Source organism: Peromyscus eremicus, chromosome 5 (genome assembly GCF_949786415.1).
Source record: "Peromyscus eremicus chromosome 5, PerEre_H2_v1, whole genome shotgun sequence".
Classification (NCBI taxonomy): Eukaryota; Metazoa; Chordata; class Mammalia; order Rodentia; family Cricetidae; genus Peromyscus; species Peromyscus eremicus.
The window spans coordinates 8174800-8201703 of NC_081420.1; positions in this window are offsets into that span (position 1 = coordinate 8174800).

Sequence of the window (26904 nt, forward strand, 5' to 3'; positions counted from 1 at the left end):
CCTTTTCAGAGAAGGAAGGTGGGCTTCCCAGGGCCACACAGCTGGCTGGCATGAGACTTCTTGCTAGGTGCCATGCCGGGCTTCCACACTGCCCCTTGGGGCATTCCACCTCTGGCATCCATTCATCAGTTCTAAGACAGCTGTGGTGCCTGTGCCTAGGGATTGTCCCCAGGAGTAATCACGGCGCCTGTGTTCTACAGTAACCCTCCGAGAACCAGAGCAGAGGGAAGGCTGGTGAGAAACAGGAAGGCACAAGAGTGAGAGCCATCTTGAGAAGGCAGCAGCTCCCCAGCCCCATCCACGGGAAGGAGTGCCAGCACTTGCTGAGGACTAGCTAGCTTCCAAGTGTTTCCCACCATCTTGTCATTCATCTTCCATGAGCTGCTGAACAGGGAGATTGGACCAGGGCATCCCTAATGCATCAAAACATCTCAAGGGCTGACGTGACAGATGAAAAATCCCACGTGACACACGTAATGGTCATGGTCAAGACACAAGCGCATGCGCCTTACAATGTCTGAAATTTTATACTGTATATGAGAAGACTTAAACTTGAGTTCTCACTCCCAAGACTCTATATCTATGCAACTATTCAAAAACTAACCGTGATCCAGAATACTCCTGAGCCATTTTGGAGAAGGGATAGTTAACCTGGATTACAAAACTCTTTTTATGCATTCTTTCCTTCTTCACTCTGGAAATGCAATTGTTCTGATGTAGCCGCTGGACACAAAACTGGGGCTCAGAATCCATGACTTACCCAAGGCCTTACTTCAAGTTCAGGTACAACTCAAGCACATGAGTGTCATGAGGTCCCACAGATAGTCCTGGGTTCATCATCCCTTCCGCTAGAGGCTTCCTTCTGGTAAGGTGCTCCTGAAGGCACAAACTGTGAGCATCTCCAGCATGTTACTAAGGCATCTGTGGCCAAAACCCAAAGAAACGACTTCAGGAGACAGACATCTTGGCTCACAGTTCCAGAGGTGTCCATCCATCGCGGCAGGGGGTGTGGAAGAGCAGAACCGCTCACACCGTGGCAACCAGCTAGCAGAGAATGGGAATTCAGGAAGGGTCAAATATATAACAAAGGACATGAGCCCAATGACCTGCTTCCTTTAACCAAATCCTAACCCCTATTTTTACCACTCCCTCCAAGTCCTATAATGAATACATTCTGAGGTTAATCCTTTCATTAGGTCAGTGCCCTTAGGATCCAATCACTTCCCAAAAACCCATCGACCCACAACCATGCCCCCAGAACATTAGACTGTGGGGAAATTTTTCATTTCCAAAGCATAACATCTAGGAGTATGCTACGTGTGCTCTGACCTCCCAGTCAGTTTATCGGGGCTGGCAGCAGAATTATCCTACCATGGAGTGCTAACGGGGCTGTCCTCAGGTTTGTCTTGTGTATAGATGGACAGCTCTGATGCAGCAGAGTCCCTACAAGGCATCTCACAGAAGAGCTCAGCTCACCGCCACAGCCTGGGGCCCCATAAGTGGACAAGTCCAAACCAGCATTCCTGTAGCTCCAGGCCAGAGCAGCAAGGCCAGCTCTGTGAGACCCTCCATACACATATGTGCTCTATGGGGCTTTCCTCCAGACATCCTTGAGCTGTGGGCACATTAAATCCTCTTCACACAATCAACCAAGAATGGCCGAGTGATAAGTCTCTCTAGGTCAGCCAGACCTTCAAGCTCACAATCCTTACCCCTAAACCCTCACTGAGGCTGCTACCAAAAAGCAGCCATGGCAGAACCACAGGCTTTCAGGCCAGATCACCTGGTTCCAATCTTGCTCTCACCTGAGCCTGCGTGAGGATCAATGTCATCACCTGCAAAGCGGTGCCACAGAGCAGGGTGCCAACACAGGAGGCGGGGGGGGGGGCACTTGGGAGGGGGCCTCAAACACAGCAGGCACAGCATTTATTGTGAAGGCAACAAACACTAGACATGGGATGCATGGAATTGCCAAATAAGGCCTATTACCCAGAATCCCCTTGTGCCACACTAGCACTGGCAGGGGATTTGCAACTGAGTGGTGTGGGGGAGGTGAGAATGATACCAGGAAAGAAAAACGCACAGGATAGTCAAACTCAGCACTAAGCACCCACTGAAAATAGGATCACCCTGTGTGGTGCCCTGCTCAGTGGGCCTCCCTACCAAAGGCAGATGGCCAGCCTGCCCCACAGGTCCTAATCCTCTTGGAGGTTCATTTCCAAGGTTCCAAGTCACTGTTTGACTCTAATATGAGGAAAACCCTGAACAAGATTCAACCCTCACACAGCTGTGTCCTCCTAGTCCTAACCCTGGCCCTCAGGCTGTGGTGCAGAGTCCCCGTCTCCAAATTCTGCATTCTCTCTGCCCAGCTCAAGGAAAACCCCTGCCACCCACCCAGAACACTGTGCATTCTCCAAGCCCTGGCTTGGAATGTCTGTCCTGAGGCAGCATGTGGAGGGAGACTTGAATAGAGGCAAGGATGTGCTGAGGAACAGGAGACCTGCTAGCCATGAGAACTTAGGGATGCAGGAGATCCCACATGTGTGCCCAGCAATAACTTCCTATAGCCAGGAGTCACTAGCAGCCTCTCTCAAGTGGTCAGACAGGCCTTGAGCTCCCGGAGATGTACCGTGACTGTTTCAGAGGTGGTCAAGGCTAGCTCTCCCTCACTTACGAACCCCTTAACATGCTGGGGGGGGGGGGGACCTAGTTCACTTCTCTGTTGCTGTGATAAACACTGACCACAAGCACCCTAGGGAAGGAAAGGATTGCCTCATCTTACAGGGTAGAGTCCATCCAGGGCAGGCACTCTAAACAGTGTCAACAGCAGAAACCCAGTTCACTGGCTGACTCCCCCTGGCTTACTCAGCTACCTTTGTTATAGCCCAGGCCCACCTTCCCAGGGATGACAACGCCCACAGTGGGCCAGGCTCTCCCACATCAGCCGGCAACCAAAAGAATGCCCCCACAGGCTGACCTGATGGAGGCCCTCTTCCCAGGTGTGGCTAGGTTGGTGTCAAGTTGACAAAACTATGACAGGAGCCTGGAGAGATGGGCTAGTTCTGTGCTGGGTTCAAGTTCTTAGTCTAGCTTTAACCAGTTTCTAGGAAGCTCTTGGACCACAGCATCCTCCACCGAAACTAAGGGCTGGGGGGAGTGGCAGGACTGTGTGAGAGGCAGAGATACAGGATCATCTGGCAGGTGCATGGGGGCCATGCTCCCTGTACCCTGTGCAGGCCCAGTGGCCTCCGCAGTCCAATGGCTTCCTGACAGTTATTGGCAGGGCCTCACTACCAGCAATGAGCTGGGGGAAGGGGAGAGGAAAGAAAAAGCCAATTTTATTTCCTAGGGAGACACGATTGCTGACAGCTGTCCATAGGAAAGCGGAGGCACGTGCCACGTAATCTAAACTCAAGCGGCCCAGGTCTCCGGCAACCCAGAGATGAGCTTGTTAGAAGGCACCGGATCCCAGCCGTCTCCCTTGACAGCCTCCTTCCCCTAATACATGCGGCAAATTGGCAACCTGTCCTCCGGCATTTGCATCCCATGTCCCTGGAGGGAGATATCTCTATTATTCTGTTTTGGATAAAGGAGGCTGTTTGCGATGACAGGTAGCATGTGCCTCTTTAATAAACCACACAAGCAGTAGAAGAGGGCCAGGATGTGGAAAGGGACTTGACAAATAGGTAGATTTGCAACCCGGGAGCATTAACAGGGCCAGCCAGAGCAGTGAGCGATGGAAGGTTGGGACCATGAGCTAAATCACCCTTGTTACTCTGGTTAACCATCTCCATGCTGGAGACACTGTCTACCCACAACCCCACCCGGCAGACTCTGGAAATGGACTCACACACTGCTTTCTGGCCCCGACCTCACAGGCTACAACTTGATTCTCTGAGCTCATCGCCTGCCATGGTGCAGTGAAACTTCCCAGTAGTTTGAAGATCTTTGAAGACAGGTCCCTGCTCTTCCCTCGTCCCTATCCCACTTTCTTCTGGTGCTAAATCTGCTACTGTTCTCACCATAACCCCAATTATAAGAAAAACAAACGTTTACTCAGTGTTGACCATGTCCAGCTGATGCACTGCTCCTAGTCTTAAGAGCTCACTCCCCTCTGGTACCCTCTGCCATGAGTATTTGCTCCACTGCACAGCTTCCCATAAGATCTTTCTTGCTGGCGCTCTCTTCTCTCCATTTATTTAATCCAGAGGAGCACAGTGGGTTCTGTCCAGCAGTGTACTAGTCTGTGTTTAACAACCAGGTCTCAGGGAAAACAAATTCCTGCCATGGTGCTTACTGATTCCTGTGGTGTAAATATTCCCACTAGGGCTGATCTTGTTTCCAATGAGATGTTCTTAACCTCAAAATTGGAAAGGAATATGCATGACCTATAATGCAAGCTGGTTCCAGTACCCTCCTGATTCTATTCCTCCTTGCAGTCTTCCCATTTCCCTACACCCAAGGAAAAGTACTTCCATCCCTGTGATTCAGTGAACACATACAAACATACAAACCCCTTCCCCTAGCCAACATGCTCGCACACTGCTACCCATGAGAGCAAGGCTCTTCACCTCACACACTTAGGACTCGGACCTCCAAATTGTAAGAAGCCCTCGAAGCCTGGGGTTGCATTCCAGCAGTGTTCTGTGCTTTAGTTTCCACCTCTGTGAGTGGCCGTCCTAGCTCACAAACGAAGGTGGTGATTAAAGGGGTGACGTGTTATGCCACACCTGGTGCACAATAGACGCTGAATTATGTCAGCAAACTTCCTCCTCAAACTCACCTGCCCATGGCATCTTTGACCAGGATGCCACCACTTCCTTACCCAGGGATCTTGCCACATTGCTGAGAGCTAATGGATCAGGACTATGTTTGCTTCGCAGGGATGTACAGATGTGCTGTGGTGGAGCCAATAAAGAGCCATGAACTGTACCCCAACCCCACGTCCTGCAATGCCAGCTCCTGTGATGCAGCCAGTGTGCTGGAATCATCTGAGGAGACAGACAAAGGTGTATCACCTGGGTCCTCCATCTTGCTTTAATATATCTGGGATCTCACCTGAGCAGAAACATTAGCTTTTCTTTTTAAATTTCTGCAGATTATTCTAATGTACAGTCAAGACTGAAACCCCTGTGAAGACTGCAGGCATATATGTAAAGAGGCTTGCTGCCAGGGGACTCTGGCATGTATATTGGTGCCCCATGTCCCAAGCCAGCAAATCCTGGGGCTGGAGTGACCCATAGAACTGTTGCTGTAGAGAAGACCTCTCCCCAACCCAAAGAGTTCAAGTCTGGGTGATCTACATGGGGTTCCTGCTCTCAAGAATGCTGAGGCTTATACAGTCCCCAGAAGCTACCACCATGCCTAGACCCTCCTGCCCCAAGAGCCAAGATCACACTGCAGTCATGTAAAAAGTACCCTGGGTACTCTACACAGTGACTCAAACCAAGGTTTCAACTACCCACAAGCACAGGCGACCAGGGCTGATTTGCCAACTTCAACCAGAAATGGTCTTCTGAGCACTCTGGACACATGGCCAAAATCCAAAGCATCCTCTCACAAAATGGAACAGCACTGCTGACTCTCAATGAGTTTTCTGGTTCCATAGGACGTCCATGGGGAAAGGAGGAGGGGCTGACTTCCACTCAAATACTTGGACGGATGAGAGTGAATCAGCTCATTTGCTATAGGACTTTCTAGGAGCCACTGAACTAATACTGAAGCATGAAGAATCTTCCAGGCTGGAAGGTGCAATACTTCCCCAAATCACTAGACTGTGGGGCCATTTGCTCACAGCATCTCCAAGGCCAGCGGCGTTCAAAGTAGGACGAACTTTGGAAAGCGCACACAGCTAACAAGCCCTGTCTCTAGATGAGACACAATCCCACCAAAGGATGGTCACCAGGAGGAAAAGCTGCCGTGGAAGCCGCAGGGAGACTTTAAGCCAGGATCCACTCTAAATCCCACAAATAGTGTAGAGCAGGCTTGGGCAAAGCGTGGATTATGTAAATACGTATTTAGGGACTTTTTAAACACAGATTATTCACCCAATTAACTCTAATGGCCCCTCAGAGCTGAGAGAAACTATTGTGTAAACATGTGGGGCTGAATGTGGCCTTGGCCCTAAGATTTCCTCAAAAGACCAGGTTTACGAGTCCCCCATAAGGGTTCCCTCTGGGCCCCAACTTGGCAGATAAGTTCATTGCTCGGAAGGGAATTCTTTCCTAAAATTTGGAAAAGACAAGAAGAAAAAGAAGGACCCAGTCCTTTGTAAGTGAGCAGGGAGCTCTCCGAATAGGTTTTATACACATTTTCATTTACCATAAAGCATATGTTACATGACACAGGGCATCCAGTAGCCTCTGGTCACCTAACTCTTCCCCAGTAATGGGAGAAATGGCCGTTACTCTCCAGCAGCCGTTACATGTGTTCTAAATGTCCCCCTGGATACTACACGACTAGTTGGGATTGCAGACCCACTCTTGCTTCAGTGGGCTAGAGGAGCTCCATGCCCAGCTGGCCAACCCACCAGCCCAGCTGTGGGTGCCTGCAAAAAGCCACACCTCTTCCAGGAGTTAGGTAAGTATACCTACCCAACCCAGAGAGGCTTGGAGTCCAAGGAGACTCATCCATGGTCAGATCAGCCAAATGGTAAGAGACAGGGGCTAATTTTACAAACTTAACCAGGAGCGAGTGTCCCAGGATCCTCCTGAATACTCAGGGGCTGTGGTGGTTTCCGTGAGAATGGCTGCCTTAGGCACAGATGTTTGCATGCTTAGTCCCCAGTCGATGGAATGTTTGGGAAGGACTAGTAGGTGTGGCCTTGTTGGAGGAAGTGTGTCACTGGGGTGGACCTTAACGTTTCAAAAGCCTACTCCAGGCCCAGTGTCTGTCTATCTGTGTGTGTGTGTATGTGTGTGTGTGTGTGTGTGTGTGTGTGTGTGTGTGTGTGTCTCTCTCTCTCTCTCTCTCTCTCTCTCTCTCTCTCTCTCCCTTTCTCCCTCTCTCTCTGCCTACTACCTGATGTAAAGCTTTCAGTTACTGCTCCAGCACTATGCCTGTCTGCTTCCTGCCATGATGATCATGGACTAACCCTCTAAAACTCCCAATTAAATGTTTTCTTTTATAAGAGTTGTCTCAGTCATGGTGCTTCTTCACAATAATAGAACACTAACTAAAACAGAGGCCAGGCCAAGAGTTTAAGTGTCAATCCCTCAGCCCTGGTCCTCCCTCAGCCCTGGTCCTCCCTCAGCCCTGGTCCTCCCTCAGCCCTGGCCCTCCCTCAGCCCTGGTTAGCTCTCCACCTACCTTGATAGAAGAGCTGTTTGTCTCTTTTTCACTCACTGTGTATCCCATTAGTCACCTCAGCCTCCTGAACATCACCCAAAAAAACCCATGGTGTTCTCCAGAGCCACACATAAGCTTTCATCTGGGAAAGCCAACCCTTCTGTGGAAGGCTTCTATCCATTGTCTACTTTTGGGGAAGGTAAATGTGTCTTTGCTTGCATTGGCTCAGAACCCTCTCCAGCACTCACAGCTGATGCCTGCTGGGTTCCTGCACCCAGCTGCCTGCAACTGTCTTCCCTCCTGTCTGTCCGAGTCACCATGCCCTTGCCCCCAGATCTCAGCTCCAGGGTTACTTTCTGTCAGCATCCTTCGCTGAACCCAAACTAGCCAAGCTCTCTCACAACAGCATCTTCCTTTGGAAGCGGATTCCAAGGCAACATCCTGCCTGGTGTCCAGCACCCAGCCCTCAGTGAAGGAACAGCAGGCATGTCCTGAGCACATTGCACCCAGGTCTCCCTCCGGGAAGCCCTTCCCAACAGTCCTGGGCTTAGCCCCCTATTAAGTGCATTATAAACTGGTAGCAAGATCAGATTTTGAACCCACGTCTTGTTGACCCCAACACCCATGCTTTTTCTCAAGCCTTGAGGAGTCTCACTGGACAGTTGGGGCCTAGTCGTACTGATAGATAACGGAGACAGGGAGGGTCCAAACAGAGGACTCAGCATGCGCAGAAGCGTGTCTACATAAGGCCAGCAACAAGTACAGAATGCAAATGGTCCATGGGCTGGCAGAGGTTCTGAGAACAGAGACCAAGAATTCAGAGCTCCCTTGGGAGGCCCAGCATCACTGCATGCCAACCTTGGAGCCTACGCACTATCCTGGATGACAGCAAGCCATGAACTTCAGCCTGCCCTCCGTGCCAGAGCCCGTCACCTGCTGCTTCGTCACTGTAACAGCTGCAGCCTGTTTAGAGCTTTTAGAGATCCTCACATATCACCAGCCGGCCCAGCGAACAAATGAGCAGCTAATGGAGGGCACTCCCAGGACACGGCTCTGGAGAAAGGAGTCCGAGTTAGCATCAGCAAGTCCCGTCTCTTTAGGACCTACTGGGAGAATGAACATCTGGCTTCTGGCACAAGCAAGTCTGTGGGGACTTGAAAGGAGGATGAGAATCCAAAAGGGGGTCCTTGAAAATAAACCTCACCCACTACTTTATCCCAAATCCTCAGCCTTCCTCCAGGAAGCTTTCCAGAGTTTAAGACAGCAGTTGAGCCCCCTGCCATTCAGCCAAAGGTCCCCCTCCCACGCTTCCCCCTCTCACCCACTGCCCATGCACCCATTTCCCACATCGCAGCAGAAGAGAATGCTGCCAGATTTTAACAATAGTTCCAAGCCACCCTGTTAATCGCCACCCTCAGCATTTCCCACTGGCCCATGGACACTGCAGCTTTTCCAGGATGAAAACCTCCTAAAAGGGCTGAGACAGTCCTACTTCACCCCTTGGGGTGGCAGCCAGCATGCACAGGCAAGCACTTAATGCCCACTGAGGCCTGAAAAAACTTTCAGATTCTGATGAAGTATTGGCTAATTCCAAAACAACCAGCAACCAACATCACCTCGGGGCCCGCTGTGCACCAGACACGGAGAACACAAGATGGTGGGAAACCTAATTTTTGTCACCTAATTGTATCAACCAGACTTCAGCTCATAAAGAAACAAGGCACAGTAAACAGCATTACATAGCAAAATGAAGGTTAAGAGAGGGAGCAGCTTGGGCACCGTTCGGATGATGCACCGCTCCGAGCCTCCAGGAGAGGGGAGAGCCAGGCTGGGTATGAGGCTGGGAGAAGGGACTTCACAGAGCCAGAAAACCAGCCAGATGATGGTGTGAGGAGAAGTGCCAACACAGCTGGCTAACGTGGGAGAAAAGTCCCTGGTAAGGGAAGGTTCAGGCCAGGAACTGCACCACAGACCACAGCCAGGTGGATCTGTGGTTGGCCCAGACATCACTGTCTGCCCCAAAAATTCACAGCTCTGGTGCGTGTGTATCTGTGGTATTTTTTTTTTTGTGTGTGTGTGTGTGTGTATGTGTGTGTGTGCACGTACACATGCAACATATACATGCTTATGTGCCGTACCACTGGCCAAGAGGATTATGTAAATCTGAGGCTGGGCCTTTGCTCCCATGGGAACTAGCTAGCAGGCAGCACTCTAGGCTCTCAAAGTACAACTAGGAGGTGCCAATCTCAACAGTGATGCTTATCTTGTTCTTGGCAAATGCCCATGGTGTCAGCCACCAAGGCCATAGGAACAAGAAGGTCCAGACAAGGAGCCCCATCACATCATGCTACCAACACCTTCCTAGCATTGTTTAGCAAGGCCCATGCTCGGAGCCATGCTGTGTTCCAGGAGATTAGCTGTCGCTCTACCCTACACCCCCAAACTTCTGTCACTGACAGCCAGGAGCTGGTCCAACTGCAGTGCTTACTCAACAGCTTCGTTACCATCTGTGGACTTCAGAGCATGCCCAAGCTCACCACAGCATTGGGGAAAGTTGTCACTGCTGTCCTCGGAGCAAAGGACTTCAGGGGACGTTCGTTCCCTCTCTGGGAATCAGCTCGATCATCTAAACATGGCAGACTTGGATTCTGTGATCTTTCGAACAAGCACTTCCTACAACCCTAAGATCCAAGGGAACCACAGCATTTCCATAGACCCAGCAATAGGGCCGGAGTTCACTGGGGCCCCACCACAGCCTGCTCGCTTCTCTGAGGAAGGCTAGTCAGCCAGCTGTGTCTGCAGAGGGATTCGCCTGTGGTAATGGCTCAGCACACACAATCCCATCGCCATGCCAATAGGTGGGCTCTGTTTTGAAACTGATTTGGGAAGCAAGGCTAAATGGGCTCATCCCCGACTCAGGCCTCCGCTAGCCAAGCCTGTGGTCCACGACTTAAGAGTTCAACCGTGTGAACTGAGGGCCAGCTAACATTCTGTGATATTCTCTAAGCTCCCTCACCCCCATGCCCCAGAAGACAGAGAAAGGAATCACCAGGAGCAACATAAGGCTCAGAGCCTGGCCAAGGACATAAGAAAGCCATTCGTAAAGTAAGAAATCCAAAATGGCTACTGGTCATCACATAAATGTAAACAGGCCCATTGATAGTCTACGGCCCCTACTTCAGCAGAACTCCTAATCCACAGTTTCCACTGTTTCAGTGACTCACAGTCAACCAAAGTCTGGAAATACTAAATGGAAAAGTCTAGAAATAAACTATTCCAAATGTTTTAAATTGTGTACCACTTCATTCTCGGTGGCATGAAGAAATTCCATGCCATTCCACACTCTCTCACCTGGCACATGACTTACTTTTTTGTCCATTGCATCCACAAAGTACACACTACTCACCCATAGTCACTCTAAGTAACTATCTTAGCATCGGATCAACTGTCACGGCATCCTACCTCAGCACAAGAGTAATGACGCCAGCAGTCACATTTCCCAAAGAGAAGGTATGGAAAGGGTAAAAGTACTAAGCATTATTTTGAGAGTGAGGGAGACCACGTTCCATAATCTTTATTATGGTGTAATTCTTCTATTTTGTTATTACTCACTGCTGCTAATCTCTTACCATACCTAATTTATAAACTAAATTTTGAGCTGGAGAAACAGTTCAGCAGTTAAGACCAATCATCGCTCTTGCAGAGGACCCTAGTTTAAGTTCCAGAATGGATGTTGGGCAGCTCACAACTGCTGTAACTCCAGCTCTTGGGGGGACCTGACGCCATCATCTGGTTTCCATGGGCATCTGCACTCACATGCACATACCTGCACATATACACATAATTAAAAATAATAAAATAATTTAAAGTTTACCAAAGTTTATATGTATAAAGGGTCTGGTGCTATCCATAGTTTTAGGCATCCAGTAGGTAGCTTAGAATCTTTATTTCCTCATGGTAAGAAAACTATCATCCCAGATTGGCAAAGATAAAAAGATTAACAAAGCCAGGTTGGTCAGGATTATAGAGAGACAGGAATTCTTCTTCAATGCCAGTGTCCTATATTGGGGTAATCTGGTATTGTTTTCAAAATGACAAGTATGCAAAGCCTAGCAAAGAGATGTGTCTCCACGGATGTTTGCTGAAGTTTGCTCACAATAAAAAAAAGTCTAGACAGAAACCTAAGTGCGTGTGAAGGGAAGGCTTCCCTGAGCCACTCTGGTTGGTAGTCACTGAGCACCGGGACCCCGTCGAGCAGCTGTGCAATTGCTGAGGCACGGTCTCTCGTAGCGTGGCCATGACCAAACATTTAGTAGAGGGCGTCTACTTCTGCCAGCAGGAAAAGATACTCATAGTGTAAAATACCTTAAAACTGGGATCTTAATGAATATGGTGGATTCAGGGTGTCTATAGAGGAAGCAGATTATAAACAGCGAGCTACAAGTCCCTAAAGGTATACATCCATAGGACAGTCATCAAAACGGCAATATCCCTAAGTGATGTCTCCATTTTGCTGAACTTCTTTTTTTATTTCCTTGATACTTTTATGTATCACCTGAGCAACTCAGGTGAGCATGTGTCATTTTTGCTTTAAACAGCATCTCATAACACTGCCCCAAATCAAGCAAAGCTCTGTAAGAAGCTGTGGCTGTGTCTCTTCCGGTCAATAGTAGATCCTTAGAGCAGTTGCAGTAGCTGATACACAGCAGGTCCGAAGCACGTGAGAATTTTTTTTCTGTTTTCTTTTTTGTGTTTTGTTTTGTTTTTTGTTTTTCTTTTGTTTTGTTTTTTGAGACAGGGTTTCTCTGAGTAGTTTTGTGCCTATCCTGGATCTCGTTCTGTAGACCAGCCTGGCCTTGAACTCAAAGAGATCTGCCTGGCTCTGCCTCCTGAGTGCTGGGATTAAAGGCGTGAGACACCACTGCCCAGCGCACATGAGATTTTTATTTTGTCTTTTTTTAATAACTCAGAACCATAAAGGACAACTCTGGTCCTCGTGTATCTAAGGAGACCCCCCCCACTCACCCCAATAGTTCTGCCAGCTGAAACTACAAATGTCTGAGCTACCCATGTGTGCCCTGACAGCATCCTCTCACTTCCCTCCAATGGCCCCTCTGGCCTTTCCCAGACCCCATCACCTTGACTGATACTTCATTGTGATTTTAACTCCCGAAACAGACTGCTTTCTCTCACTGCTTGGAACACAGGAGAGGCCACCCAGCAGAAGGCAGTAATGGGGAGGTAGAATGGGGCCCAGGGACCAGCATTCCAGTCGTCATCCCAGGCACCCATCACTGAGCACCAAGGCACACAACATTTTCCCTGCACAGCATGTCAGTCGTTATTGAATGGATGAGGAACCTGGCTGTAAGGAAACAGTGACCCACCCAAAGCCACACAACTGGCAAGCTGAGATTCAAATGCACACTTTGCAATTCCCAAGTCCACGCTCTTAAGCATTGCTGTCCAAGAGAGGGCAGAGAGTTGGAAGTCAGCAAATGCCACAAGAGCAAAAAGCAAGATGTAATCTGGGAGGTGAGGGCGTGTTTGAGCACAACCCTCAGACAAGAAATGAAAATATTCTATTTTGCTCACTGGACATAGTCAGGGTATGTGGGGGTGACAGAGAGTGGCATCTGCTGGACCCAGAGAACAGACTGCATACGTCCGGAGAGGATACGTCCGGAGAGGACGGCCTCCAGCTCTACAGCAGAAGGAAGGAGAGCCTGCAAATCACACTCTGACTATCCATATGCCCAGTGGTGAAGAGTCAAGCGGTGTACTGTGCTCTCCTCCACCTTAGTCTAGGAGACTATCCATCCATGCCAGGTTAACGGGCCTGCACTGAGGTCTCAACACTAAGGTCTGTTCAGCATGCAGATGAAGGTGAGTGGCTTGGAGTCATGCCACCCCTGGTCTCTCCCTGGGTGGAGATCCCACACCGCAGCTCAGATATGCCTGGGTGCATTCACTGTTCTGGCCATACCTGAGATCTCCGGACCACCTGCTTCTGAGCTTTTACTTGGAATCTACCATTGATGAGCAGAGAACACAGGTCTCCAGGGCCACAGCAGGTCAGGAAGAAGGGAAGAAGGAACCCAGACCATGGACAAATCTAGAAAGGATTTAGGAGATAAGACTGAGTATCCAGGGGTTCCTCAGGCCTTCTCTAAGAAGATCGTAGCAACATAGACCTCTTGAAGCAAATGTTCTGAACCCCTAGAAGACTATAACATAAACAGGCAGGACAGGACAGGTGCTGAGGGCCTACTGCGTCCCAGTTCTGAGCATGCTTGCCCCTGAGAAGAAACAGCGCCACTTGTAAAGGCCCTGTCAATGGAGGAAGGATCCCTGCAGAGGGTACTGGAGGGGTCGGGGCTCACTTCAGCTTTGGATAGCTAGAGCTTAGGAGTGTTCCAAAGGTCAAATGTGGGAAACAGGCAAAGTCAACTTGGGAATTCAGAGAAGCGACTGCAGGGCAGGTACACCTTAGAGAAGATCCTTGCCCAGAAGCAGCAGAATCCGTCACGGCTGCCGCAGAAACAGTAACCACACGAGCACGTGAGGGGCAGCAGGTAGGGCATGAAGAGCCACTGAGAGGGCAGGTACAGGATTGCTTCCTGATTCTCCCAGATGGGGAAAATCGAGGGCTGGAGCATGCACACACAACAGAAGTGAAATCCATGCCCACAGATCTGGTGTCAGGGGACAATGACAGGACAGTCAAAGCACAGGCCCCTCGGTGTGTCCCAATGCTCACTTCCCAGGAGAGACTTTCAAGCCTGCAGAGAAGAACCAGGCCACAGAGCCCCATCACACAGTGGCCTCTAGGGACAGCCAGTTACCTCTGTGGGGTTTGCAGTCCTAGACTTACTGTGGCCAGATAAGGAAGGGAACATGAGTAACAGGGGAGAGTCAGCTTGGCAGAGTCCAGTGTGGCCAGACCCAGAGAGAGGCCATGTCAACCATCAAGAACCATGTGGGGGAAGGCGAGATGGCCCCAAGGATGTCACTAAGCCTGACAACCTGAATGTGATCCCCAGGTCCCACATGGTAAAAGAGAGAACTGGCTCCTCCAAGTTATCCTTTAATTTACACACACATACACACACACACACACACACACACACACACACACACAAATAATAATAATAATGTAAATAATGAGAAGAAAGAATCGTGCGGAAGCAGTGTGGGTACCCCCATCTCCCCTAGGCTAGTAATCAGACCCTTCTTGTCTCACCCATCCCTTAGTCTGCATGGCCCCATGTCCTTGGAGGACAGCAGGTCCAAGGCATACCCACACGGGGGCATGACATGCCCTGTTGTGTTGTGCACACATTGTTGTATACATCTTAACCACCTTCAATGCCATGTCTCCATGCTGCATGCCATGTGCAATTGTCCAGTGAGAGAACCTAGAGTTAGTGGCAAAGGTAACAGGGGCCACACGTTCCAGGTCTGAGGAACTGCTGGGTTCTGATCTGGGGGTAAATTAATAGTCATCCCATGTACCCAGAAATAAGCTGTTATCATCCCAGTTTATGAGAGAGGAAACTGAGTTACAAAGAGGTTAGGTCACTTGCCTGGGGTCACATAGTTAGAACATGGTACAGCCAGTACCAGCCACTTTCAGCTATAATGCTATAGAAATTGAGGCCAGAGGAAAGGAAAGCACCAAGGACAGAGACCACGGCCAAAAGCTTTGAGGCCTACTCAAGCAAGAGGAAAGGGGACCAGGGATCAGAGTCTGCACTGCATACAGGAAGTGCTCCGTGTGTGCACGAGCCGGTGACCCAAAGAGTAGGCAATAACACCACACAGCCAGTGGGCACAGGAGGGTGTGCTCAGCTGAGCCTCACATGTCCAACTGTTTAGACACTGCCAGACCTAGTCTGTCCCAAAACACTGGACCCAGGGCTCAATCCTGGATGGGCCTGCCAGGAAAGGCCTCATCCCACTCTGCTAGGCTTCAAAACAGCCGCTTTCTCTCCATCCACTGGCTCCTCCTTTCTGCCAAGTTCTCCGGAGTGCAAAAGGGATTTGCTTCCCAAACAGCTCTCACTGTGCCTAAGTGCACACTATAAGATGTTGTCTATTTATAACTGCGAATTCCCCCAGAATCAAACACGACAAAGAAAAGTGGACACTCCATATTGCCTTTGATTTTGTTTTAAATAAGAGCTCAGAATCGCATCCTTGACTGTATCCAAGCTACTCCTTTTCCCCATATATGGCCAGATCCACTGTTTGCCAGGGCAGGCCATGTTTTCCTTATTAAGCAATATACAAAGTTAGCAAACAGAGTCTGCTCACTGCCCCATATGCCAAGCCCAGTGGTCACAGCTAGAGCAGGGGCCTGACCAGGCTGCAGGGCATTGCAGTCAGGCACAGACCTGAGTACTGGGTGAGGACCCAGGGGCTGTCACAATGTGCTCACCTAGTGGGGACCCTGAGCATCAATAATGTACAGCCTGCCGGTCCAGGCTCTGGGAACATTTATGTGGAATCCTAAAACAGCAAACAGGTACAGCCAGGTTCTCCCTGTCTTGTGGAGAAGGAGAACAGAAACAGAGAGCACACTAGGTCAAGGTCATCCAGCTGGGAGGGTAGAGGTGGAGAGGTCCGTTTCTGTCTGACCTCCCAATCCATCTGTTCTCTTCTTGTGAGTCTCTTCCCTCTCTGGGCTTAGCTTACTCATCTGTAAGCTGAGACAGTCAGAAGGTTATTTCTCCAGCCCCTCCGGATCCCACCGACTACTCGCTCCGCTATAGGACAGCAGACGCTGGGGCCGGGTGGTCAATGTCTGCATGGATAAACAGTCGCAGGTAGAGGAAAGCAGACTCCTACCTCAGCCCAAAGCGGACTGCCAAGGCCTATCTAGCATGCGGATCAGTCCCACCCCTCCCTGTTCAGGGCTTCATGGTTCACAGAGCACCCTTGATCTCCCTAACCCTACCTTCCTCCACCCCCACATCCTGCCCATGGAGGCCGTCTGAGCTTCACATGTCTGACTGTGATTGCCAAGCCTCTCATATTTGACACCAAGGACATATGGAGCTCAGGGAAAACATGCCTCTCAAGTACCTGGACCTGGTGCAGCCTGAAACAACAGAATCCATGCTCTACCTGGCATCTTTGGAAAATGTAAAAATAACCTGACTTCTCCAGGGAACCCGCTTCACCTGGGAGACGCAGACCGAGCCTCTGGGATGGGTACTGACCCTGCATGTTTAACCACTACAGGATTTCATGATGACAATGATGAGATCCACCACTCAGGACAGTACACACTGGCTTCTCCCACCCTCCCACCTCACAACATTGCCCACTTCCTATCTCTTCCCCTCCTACATACACAGACCCAAACCTGTGGCCTAAGGATGCTCCACAGGCCCATGACTTTCCCTTGTAAATTGTACTCTCTAATGTGTTATCTACTAACTGGACAATAATGAACACAACCAACCCGCACATTAAGGTACTTTTTATACCACCAGGAACTGCAGTATCGTACTTACTCTATGTGGATCTAGAACAGTGGCTCTCAACCTGTGGGTCGCAACCCACAGAGATCACCTATCAGATATCCTGCATATCAGATACTTGCATGATGATTCATAACTGTAGCAAAATTACAGTTTTGAGGTAGTGATGGAATAATCTTATGGTTGGGGGTCACCACAACATGAGGGACTGTAGTAAAGGGTCACAGCGTTAGGGGGGCTGGGAACCACTGCCTAGAAAGTAGATCCTAACGCTCTTGGTAGCCACTCTCCTGCTCACTGAGAGGTGCCATGAAGCTGGGTCAGTAAACACAGGAATGAAGAAACAACTTTAAGAGAGCCAGCATCCAGCAGGTGATTTCACATTGGTGAGATTTAAAAATATTAGTAAATGTTCCAAGCCATGACTGTAACACTTGGATCATACAAGGCTTTTAATCCATGATGACTGGGCACTGGAGCTTTTACCTCAGACTGCAACCAGACACCCCTGACCCACTCTGACTCAGAAAGGCTCCTCAGGGCTCCGCCCCCTGCATCTGATCACCACATTGGTGCTTTCCGACATCCCGTCTTCTTTGGTGTGTAGAATTAAAACTAAATGTTGATCATTTCAATTAGCAGTGGGATTTCTTATGAACCTTCCCAATGATGTGAGGGTCTGGTCCAGAGTGAGCTCTGAGGGGCCAGGTGGCAAATTCCCTTCTTCTCAGGCCCCGGCACTCTGAAAACCCTTTGGAAGTCACTGAGTACTGAACATCCGGCACAATCCTGCAGTTATTGAGAAGCCAAGGGCCACCAGGTGCTGTCCCTGACACATTCACCTCTTCCCATCCTAAGCAAGTTTACTTTTGATGCCTGATGACATTTGACTTGTCAAAAACAGTGGCTTCATCACAGCTTCTTGTTGTTTATTCCCCAGCCCAGAGAGAGTTCTTCTATCCTTCCAGGATCCAGCCCGCTCTCCTGTGGCAGGCAGTCTCCTCTTTGACCTCTGAGCATCCTCAGAACCTCCTGCTGGCCTTCCTACAAGCCCTCAGTTTCCTGTCTTCCTAAAGCTACACAGAATGTCCCCACTGGAAGTCCTCTCTATCTTTACTTTGCAAGATCCAATCCCTTTCTCACATGCCAAGACACCCTAAGGCCACTTCCTCTATAGAGCCCACCCCCATGATTCCTGCAGGAAGCAAGAGTTGACTTCTCCCTCTTCTATCTGTAATGTGCCCATGAGGAGTCACTTCCCCCATGTCTGACCCATTGGGTGTACCATGAGCTCCTTGAGGCAGAGACTAAACCTCATATACTTGACATTTTTATAGACCCTACTATGTGAAAAATATGTGGTAGATATATAAACCGTTCAAGAATGGTGTATGGATAAATGGAGCATGAAGTCACTTGAACTGCAAAAGATACACAGTTAAGGACCATTTAAAAAGATACAAAATGCCAAGCATTGTGATTTTGATGAAAAGGGACAAGCTCAGGCTTGCCAGGCGCAGCCCCTGAGAGGCAGCATCCCAGGCAGGGCAGGAATTTAGCAAAGCCTTGGAGGGAGGGGGTAGTAGAAATGAGACTGAGGACCAGGCGGGCTCAGCTTAGAGGAGTTGGAAATCACTGACCTGCAGAGCCACCGATCTGATTTCTCAACCAGACAAAACTGGATCTTGACCTCATCTCACTATCTCACTGGAGCACAAGACTTTCTGCCAGAGGTGATCTCTTTTACCTTTTTCTCTGCCGGAATTGTCCTCCAAGGCTCATGCAAAAAGCCATCTGCTCCATGAAGCCAGTGGTGGACAAGTAATGTGGGAACCCAGAAAGTTAAATATATATAAAAAAATAAAAATGACTTGCAAGAAGATTCCAACAGAGTTTTACTTTGTTTTAATATAGAAAAATCATTTACTCAGTTCTGCTGGACATTATTTCCTTATATGAGAGCTTTATGAAGACCTACTGTGTGCTGAGCACTGAGTGCTTAGACACTGGCCAAATAGGTAAGAGAATCAGAGCAGAACATTCATCTTAGTTACTTTTCTATAACACCATGACTAGGGTAACTTATAAAAGGAAGCATTTATTTGGGGGCTCACAGTTCCTGAGAGTTAGAGTCCATGACCATCATGGTGGGGACCACAGCAGAAGGCAGGTAAGCATGGCACTGGAGCAGTAGCTGAGAGCTTACATCTGGCCCACAAGCATGAGGCAGAGTGACACACCTCCTCCACTAAGGCCACACCCCCTCCTGAATCCTTTCCAAACTGTTCCACCAACTGCAGCCCAAGCATTCAAATATATGAGCCAATGGGAGCCATTCTCATTCAAACCCTGCAACATTCTAAGTTTAAAAAAAAAAAACAGAAAACAGGTTCTGCATAGAAGGCAAAGATGTGTTCCAGGACCAGGCTGGCTGCCCTGAGTGCCAAGGAGGTGACACAGGACTGAGCCACGCATGATGAACTAAGCAGTGGCCGTGGTTCATGTGCAGAGAAATGGACATGTGGGAGCAAGCACAGAGGCAGATGCTACGGGGCTGATGACGGGCGCAGAGTGAGGCAGGACATCCTAATCAAACCCGGCCCTGGGGTGAGGCTCTGTCATTTGGTGTCACTCTGCCCCCAGCCGAGTCAAAAGTCACTGCTAGTACTTCAGAACAAGCCTGCTGCCCAAGACTCTTGACCCTTCTGTGGTGGTCAGAGTGGACTCCCCCAGCCACACACTCCCTGGGGTAGCGGAACAAGGCATCTAAAATCTTAACCAGACTCCCACGGCGGGGCATCGCATGCCTTAACCTGGCCGTGTATTGAGTCTCGGTCTAGTCACGGATTGTGCGGAGACTGGTACCCAGAAGGCACTGTGAGGTCTTAGATCACTAGTCACGCTAAACTGTTTAAACTGGACTCATCATGGACTGAATTGGGCTTTCCCATTGAGTACTGCTGCAATTTAACACCCCATAGATGGGGTTTGGAACTTAATACCAAAGAGAAATCAGAAGGCAGCGTTTGGGGGTGGGACAGCTCTTCTCCCATCAGCCCATGACCAGGATCAGCTGGTTTTCTTCAAATGAACCTAACTTAACACAATAATTCACTTTTCCAGAGCGGGTCTCATCTTCACATGATGGCATATCTCTTCTCTACTTCCAAACCTCTTTAGCCTAAATTTGGGCCAAAAAAAAAAATACAAAATCCCATACTACACAGACACATGCATATACATGTGCACACACATGCACACACACACACACACATGCACAAGCACAGGTGTATGCATAGGCAAGCTGTGGCTGCCTCCTGGTCAGCGGCACCCTCTGGGCAGGTCTAGGGTAACTTGGAAACAACAACTTTGGGGAAAAGAAAAGAGTTAGAGAAAGACAGACACATAGGGTCCTACTTACACCTCAGTCCAGACCTGTCCACCGGCCTACCTCAGGACTCCTGCTATGTGGCCCTCAGAACCTCCAGCATGCTCATTAAAATAAAGCTCACCCATTCCCCATTAGATCGGATTCTTCTTCAGTCTTCTCCAGCTCCAGGAGGGTCAACCAGGACCTGGGCTTTCCTTCACTGGTCCCTCAGCATCCCGGGAAGCTCTGACAATCCTGCCCCAAGTCCTCTGCACTCCGTGGACACTGCTCCCACCAGGATGACTGCCAGGATTTCCTGTTCTTTTTCTTCTATGTGGAATTCATGGAAATCAGGACTGGCATGTCCTCCCCACAGCCACAACCCCTGCAGACAAAGTCCTCTACCATATGCCCAGGTTCCCATGGCTCCTCACACAGGATGCTCCTGCATGCCCCTCCCCTCATCACCAGCCTCTGGGCATGCTTCTGCTGTCCTTCCTGACACCCCGGACTGGCCCACAGTCTGCTGAGTGTGTTTCTGTTGTGCCTCTTCCTGGCCACCCACTCCCATGCCTGCCTGGCTCGGTTTGACCTCACCTGATGTCTTGCAACTCCCTTCCTGTCCTGCCCAGTACCAGACAGAACATTCTGCTGTGGCAGCCATCAGCTCGTGGGCTACTCAGTCTGTCCTGTTACTCGCTGCCACCCCTTGTCTGGCAGACCAAAGGAAGGTCCATGAAAGCTGAACACAGAAAGGGCAGCCGGGAGGGCGGGGAGTGGGAGCAGGCAAATGACATGAGGACCAAGGCCTGTCCCCTGTAGTAGAGACCGCCATTCAGTGGACTAGGCATTCTGGTGGAGTGTAGGCTGGTGAGCAAAGGGAAGTGAGCCACAGAGACAAGTGTGCCCATCTCAGAGCAAAGGGTGCACACCTCCGTCTTCTCTCGGCAGCTCGTGTCCTTGGCCAGCCTGTGAGGGGACAGTCCTCCTTCAAGACATGCAGGGAGAAGAAAGCTGCACCCACACAATGGTCCCTAGTCAGACCTCACAGTCAGACCAGAGCAGGAGGACCAAGCTCGGCTATGGGAGCCCACGCCTCACAGTCAGCCGCAAACATTGAGCCAACCTCTCCTGAAGCTCCAGGTCTAGCCCAAAGCATCACACTGGATTTCTGGGCCTTTTCTACTCACTCGGGCCCAAATTCCTCAGGTCTGATGGTCCTTGGGGCAGTAGAGACCCAGGTCAGGGAAGTAGAACTGACAGGTAAAACCCAACCACCTTCTCAAGCCTGCAAACAAGACTCCTCAGCCTGGAAGGCATTCCTAAGTGCTGCCCACCAACGAGGGACACCCTCCCAGCCTAGAGACCTGGGTGAGCTGGAGGGAGACACGACCCAACAGCCAGGGGGCAAAGTGCCAGCTCACTTGCCACAGCTTTATGAAGTCAACCGTCTCCCAGCACGGTGGTTAAACACTGTTTGCTCTCTAGTAATTTGTTAAACTGAGCGTTTTCTATACATGTTATATTTCACAATTTTAAAAGGGTTGCAGAAAAAGGCAACTGCCTTCATGGAATGTAAACCCCAGCAGATGCCAGAGCCATCAACCAGGACGCCAATGCTGATGGCCGTGTGCAGAGCCACCCAGAAAGCCACTCTGGCTGTGAGAGCCCGTCCACTGGAACAGGCTTGCACTCATGGGGAGAAGGCCATGCTCACTCCTGATGAGAAGACTTTGTACAGGGAATCTGAGATAGATACTGGGGCAGGCACAAGCTGTTCTCTGGCCCATTCCCCTACTCACTGCCCTGACAGCCTGCCCAGCTTTGGGGGGCTCGGGGGCTTATGGCACACAGACAACAAAGCTATGGATGAACAGAGTCTGGGGGCTCCCTTCTAAAAATGAGAGAAAGTTGAGTATGGTACCACATGCCTATAACCTAAGCACTTAAGAGTCGGTGGCAGGAGGGAATTGAAGGCCAGCCTCAGCTACATAAAGAGTTTGGGGCCAGCCTGTGCTACATGAGACTCTGTCTCAAACAAAGCAAAGCAAACAAAAACAAAAGTGAGTAAAAATTCACAAAGCAAATGGTACATCATGTGGCCATAGATGTACACGAGAGCCCGGAGGGGGAAAAAGCTGAAATGGCAGTGAGCAAAGGCAGCAGCTGGGTGGCAACGGTTACGAGAGACGAGGACAGAAAAGGCAAGAAGGGCCCTCTCACAAACGAGGAGCAGAACAACTCCTCACTGCGGGGCAACCCGGCCTGGCCACCAATGCCTTAGGCCTTCATGTCATTTGCAGGTCCACCCCAAGGAAACTAAGGCCCAGTAGGCAAGACTAGTCAGCAAGTGCTCTCTACAGTGATGGGGGGAAATGGAAGCATCTGAAATGCATAAATAAGGGCTGAGGTAGGCAAGCTGTGGCATAACAGAACACAACAGAGCTTCTCGAACAGAAAGCAGAGGGCTGGCTATCTCAGTGAGAGTGCTTCCCTCGCATGCACAAAGCCCTGGGCCAGTCTCTGGCACTGAGCAACAGCAGCAGTAATAATATAACCCCCCAAACCCAGTTCTGACCTGGCCTCCGGGACCGCCTCAGAACTTCACACTGTGGATTTCCAGGCTTACCCCTTGGGCCCTGCCCAAATTTCTTGAGTATGATGGAGAAAAGAGATGTTCCAGAATGGGATAGTGTGCAAAGACCTCATGAGGACCCAAAAATGTATATAAATCTGTGTGTGTTCACCTCATCACCCAGGTGCATGGAATTTAAGACAAAGTCATCCAGAAGGATAAATACTTACAAGTAGGTATGGAGAGGGCATAGTATGAGAAAGGTTCCCTTGCTGTAGATAATATTTTATTTTATCTTTATTTATGTGCATGTGTGTGTCTGAATGTGTGCATATGAACACGTATGTGGGTACCTACAGAGGCCAGAAGAGAGCATCAGATCACCTGGAGCTGGTTGCGAGTCACCTGACCTGGTACTGGTACCAAAGCTCAGATTCTCTGGAAGAACAATGTAGTTAGGGTTTCTATTGCTGTGAAGAGACACCATGACCATGTCAACTCTTATAAAGGAAAACATTTAATTGAGGTAGCAGCTTAGTGTCAGAGGTTTAGTCCATTATCATCACGGCGGGGAGCATGGTGGGGTGCAGGCAGACATGGTGCTGGAGAAGGAGCTGCTACATGCTAATATGCAGGCAACAGGAAGTAGACTGTCTCACTGGGCCTGGCTTGAGCCTTGAACTCACAGGGATCTGCCTGCCTCTGCCTCCCAAGTGCTAGGACTAAGGGTGTGCACCACCACACCAAGTTCAGCTCTGTTAATTTTTAACAATGATCACAAACTATGAAATAAATAACACCTGTTAAACTACTATGTAAGAGATGGCTGCCCATAAGTCCACCGGGATAGGACGGATGAAGGAGCACAACAACCACATCTGGGTATGGGAAGTAAGATGGATGAGAAAGGACTTAATGGATCTAAGTAAACGAAATCCTAAGACAGCAGTGCAGAATGCCAGAAGTCATCAGTGTCCTCCTAGAATTAGACAAAGCTCACGGTATCTGCAAGAGGACGGGCTATGGCAGGGCAGCTGGCGGGGTGGCCCTATACCCCCTGCCACCAAGTGACTGTCCCTCTGCTCACTGAGAGGAGGCTGCAGGATGGTATCTTGGAGGTTAAATTAGGGGAACCTGCTTTGAGGACATTGGTACCACATGGGAAAGGGGCAAGTCAAGTGAACATTTAAGATCTGAGTACACACACACACACACACACACACACACACACACACACACACAGAGCCACAAAGGTCATGAAACTATAAAAGGAAAAAGGCAAATCTGGGTCATCTAGTTATCCCCTGGGGAGTAGAGGGGAAAGGAATAGAGGGAACAGAACAGAACAGAACACACACACACACACACACACACACACACACACACACACACAGCCACAAAGGTCATGAAATTATAAAAGGAAAAAGGCAAATCTGGGTCATCTAGTTATCCCCTGGGGAGCAGAGGAGAAAGGAATAGAGGGAACAGAACACACACACACACACACACACACACACTCACACACTTTCTCACACATTCACACACATACTCACACACATACACACACAAACACTCACACACACACACACACACACACACACACACACACACACCTCCCAACTGGCTTTTCAGTGAGTGTGAATAGACAGGTAATGAATACCCATCATTAGAGGAACATGCATGCCCACACACATACAAACAAATAAATATAATGGAAAAACATAGAAGACCAAAATAACAGAATAAAAAAAGGTCCTGGGAAGAAAGAGATAATGCAAACAAAGGAAAACAGAGGAAAGTGTTGACGAATAATAATTAATGCAATAAGATAATATATTAAAAGAGAGGGAGCTAGGGTGGCCTCAGGTTCAATAGTCATAACAGAAGGAAAAGAAAGCAAAGATATTGCTTCCATGAACCAAGAAAGGGACACTACAGAGTAATAACAGCATGCAGAAAATCAAAAAGAGTTCTCAGGAATTCAAACGGGATCAAACAAACGCAACAGAGGAATGAAGAATGTCAGGACACACCCCAGACACTGTAGTAAAGGAAAATAACAGCACTGTGCTTAGAGACCGACACCCAAATCATCCCATGCACTGGTGACCAACTTGACAGCTCTTGGTGACCAACAAAATCCCTGGCACACAGCAGTAGGCTCTGACTCCTGTGCCTCTAGCCGCTGCTGAGCTGGGGTCTCGCATAGCCTCCAGAAACTGGCAAGCCAACTGGACATGTTCTTCTCATGATGATGATGGCAAAAAAGAGCCAAGAGTCTCCTGGTGCGCGTGGCCTCCAGTCTCTACCTGCATCGTAGGTACCAGCACACCGTTGGCCCAGAGTGCGAACACGGATGAGCCCTGATCAGTGAGGCGGGAGGACAGTCAGGTGGAGGAGGACATTGCAGCGAGGATCAGCTGTTGTGATTCACCACATACGACTTTAAAGAGAGACAGGAAACAGTGTGGGAAGGGGAATCACTCTAGTGATCATGCCTAGCACCTAAGACTGTATCCCCAGTGCCCAGGAAACAGGATAATGCAGGAGGATTACAAATTGGAGGCCAACCTGAGCTACATAGCAAGATCAAAAATCAAACAGGGAGATGGCTCAGCAGTTCTGAGTGTTTCCTCCTATATCAAACCTGATGTTAGCTCCAGTACTCACGTTAGGCAGCCGGTAACTGCAGCTCCATCGGGCCCAGCACCCTCATCTGGCCTGATACATATTTGTGAATAAAATTAAAAATAAACATTTTTTAAAAATAAGCAATTCTAGTGGAATTCCTAAAACTAAAGGACATGAGTTCTCAGACTAGAATATCCATAGAGCCCCTAGTAAATAAGACTAAATTTAATCATACCAAAGATCACGATCAGAACACTGAGGACACAAGGAATTTTCTAGAAGCATCTTGAGAGGAGGTAGCAATAGATTTTTATGCAATAGCAGAAAATCTAAATAATATCAGAATTTTTAATAACCACATCAGAAACCAGAAGGCAATGGGCAAGGCCCTCAAATTTTTTTAAGGAAAATTATTTCCAAATTGGAGTTCAATACTCAACTAGACTATCAAATTAAGTGTAACAGGAAATAGTTCCTCGGCACCTTCTCTCAGGATCCCTGGAGCCTTGCTCTGGCAGGTGAGGGGAGAAACCAAGACCACAGAAGCGAAACTAACTCCCAGGCAACCTGGGGGTGTAAACACACACCAGGGGCTGGAGTGACGGCTCAGCACTCAAGAGCACACACTGCTCTGGTGGAGGACTCAGGTTCAGTTCCTAGCACCCACGAAGTGCCACCCCCATCTGTGACTCCAGCTCCAGGAGATCCAGTGCCTGCTGACCTCTGTGGGCACTGCATGTACATGGTACACATACATACATGCAGGCAAACACTCATACGTATAAAACAAAAATAAAGCTTTTTTAAAAAAGCTTTTCCATAGAGGGAAACCAGTCTGAACCAGGACAAGTCAGAATGCTCCAGAGGAGACTTTCCAGGAGTATGACCTGGCAAATATCCAGTGGGTGTGAATAGAGAGAGCAGCTTACACAATAGAGAACAGTGTGAAAACAGATAGTGAGGACACAGAGAACACTACTAAGTATGAGCTGTGCAGTGGTGGTGCACGCCTTTAATCCCAGCACTCGGGAGGCAGAAGCAGGTAGATCTCAGTGAGTTCGAGACCAGCCTGGTCTACAGAGTGAGTTCCAGGACAATCAGGACTGTTACACAGAGAAACCCTGTCTCAAAAAATTTTTTTTAAATTACTAATTGTGAGAAGAAACAAAAATGTGCAACCAAAGTAAAATGCTTATAGTTTAATACCACACTGCCCAAATAATATAAACTCCGAGGCGTGGGGCGTAGATCAATGGCACAACACTTAAGCACATGTGATGCTCTGGGTTCTATCCACAGCACCACAAATAAACGAAGACGGGATGCTGACCTATCAACATGTCCCACTTTATAACTCTGTGAGCGTGGAAGACAGGAGTAGAGCATGTGGGAGAGAAGTGTAGGAGGAAGTGGGTACTCGTGCGGCAGAAAGAGAAATCAATGGAGAATGGAAATGTTGGCAAGATGGGTAAACTGGAAAGCTACCAGCATTTGGTGGAACTGTTGAAGTGAATACTAAAAATGAATCGGCTCAAATAGCTGAGATTCCTGGT